We start from the raw sequence: 2,339 nt of genomic DNA, 5'->3' as shown, positions 1-2,339 counted from the left end.
AAAAAAAATATGTTTTTCTTTATAAAATACGAGAAAATAAAATGTATTTTCAATATTTGCTGTAAAATAGAAAATTCGAAATTCGGTCCTTTGTGCAAAATGAACGCCACGAAATCACTAATCCTTCGAAAGGCCCAAAAAATGCCGTAATATGAGCTGAACGTTACTTCGAATCGACGCAAATGGGCAAAAAAACAATAAAAAAACATTTGTTTGTTTTGTGTGAAGTTTTTAAAATTGCAGCTAGCGTAAACGTGCGATCGGCATTAATGCAAATAACGAATTTAGCGCACGAAATATTTTGATGTCCACGCTTAGCTTGGCTTAGTTGGTGGAAGAAAACAAAAAAAAAAAAGAGCTGAGCGCATTTAATTTATTCATTCGTTTATTTTGCGTGAAATTGCATTATTCTCGAAATGAGATTAACTTAAATATGAAAAGTACGTGCAATAGTTTTGAGCGGTAAACAATTAGAAAACCAAGTCAAAATTACAATACATAGTTTTCATGTTGTACAACTGAATTAAAACATACGAAAAATGCACACAGAGCGAAATTTAAATTTAAAGCGAGGATAAACAAAAATCATTTGGACATCCCATAAACTGAAAAATTCGAAATTCGAAGGACTGTTTATTAGATTTTAAAGTTTTGTAAAATTTTCATCGATTTGCCTAGTAAAATAAAACCATTTCGGAACTTCAGGTTTGTGAAGGATCGATGAAACCTTAACCTCGTTGCGAGGCTTTCTTTCACCCACTAAACCTCTGACAGTCTGAGTACTAAGCATTCCGGTATAACTATTAAGTATTTCATCGGCAAGCTGATTGATTACTTTCCGTGTTACAATTGATTCCGAGATCAAGGAGTCAGTAAACATGATTTGTTAGCGTTCTGTTCAAGAAGCTCGCGCCCTCCGGTGTTTCTACTAAGTATCCTCTGTGTAGCAACCCAACACCCGTTCGGAAGCCAGCTTATTTTAGGAAGGCGAACCAACATCAGCAATGGGCTGTTCTCCGGACTTGGAACCCGTTACTAAAACATCCCACCAATGAAAAGATATTTTTCAAAACATTTGATGAGATGGGCATTGAAGTATTCTGTGATTATTATGGCCGCGGCTTAATAGGAAAAATACAGGGGACATACTGAAACTCAGTAGATCTGCAGTAATTGGCCTTACCGGCATCACCGCGGGCTTTATTGCCTTTTATTGGTTGGTGCTATTTCCCCTTCGAAATGGAAATAACGCCCATGGGCTTTATTTATCTTATTTTGGGAAATAACGCCCATGGGCCTTATTGCACTCCACCGTGCTATAGTACCAATGCGAATACGAACAAGTACTCTTTGCAGAGGCGGCCATGTTGACGATGAGGAAGAGTCAATTGACCACTATCTGTGTCGATGTCCAGGTCTACAGACGAAGCGACTCAATCTCTTGGGTTCACGCTTCTTCAACAGTCTAAGCTCGGAGCTATTAAATATCGCCGTACAGTAATAAGAATCTAGGTCACCCTCGTGAATGAATTTCACGTAGTGAAACGCCTACTATTTTGTAATATTTGGAATACAGCGGACGCAACGCCTCTGGGATGAGTGCCTCTTTTCATTTTGCCGCTCCATTAAATCTGAGGTCGGCGAAAAACGCATCTTTGGTTCAAAAGCAAACTAATCGTCTGCTTGGCTCGAATGCCAACTAGAAATTATCCACAAATCATAAATGCTGATACAGAAGTCATTATGGGGAACCCTTAACCAATGCGCGAGAGCCTTCCGATGGCAACCTGTTCTGTTTGCAAGCCCAAGTCTGCGGCTAAATCTCCTCTGCCCAGCATGATCGTCTTTCTGTAAGTGGTGAGACTAGCCCACCTTCACTTATTAATGAAAGAGATATATCCCTTTTGAGCTTATCCAGGACTGCGAAAGTGGAACGGATTGGCCCTCTTTTGAAAGTTGTTCCGCCTTCTCGTTGCCTCAGCCATCTCGCTTAGGGATCTGCGGCGGTTCCATGCCTATTTTGGTCCGCGTGAGTCAAGTTTTTACTATACTCACTCACTACTCTCACGTAGTAGATAGTGAGATAGGCTCTAATTTCCCTTTCTTCAGAATTTTGGGATACAAATTATATCTCAGCACATGGGCAATGCTTGTGCCAAATTTTAACTAAATCAGGCGTTAAAGCATGAAAAAATAACTTGTCTTTCGTAGATATGTAATTTATATATTTTAAAATTCATATCAATGCCAAAACGCAAAAAATCGAAAAGTACTTTGTAATCACTTAGTCTACATTCTTAACAAATAACTATTTATATTTTTTGCAACCACCCCCCCCC

The sequence above is a fragment of the Rhagoletis zephyria genome, unplaced genomic scaffold, assembly GCF_001687245.7.
Source record: "Rhagoletis zephyria isolate East Lansing unplaced genomic scaffold, Rhagoletis_zephyria_1.1 Rzeph_scaffold_00695, whole genome shotgun sequence".
NCBI classification, from domain to species: domain Eukaryota; kingdom Metazoa; phylum Arthropoda; class Insecta; order Diptera; family Tephritidae; genus Rhagoletis; species Rhagoletis zephyria.
The sequence above is the reverse complement of the archived record's forward strand: the minus strand, read 5'-3'. Positions refer to the sequence as shown.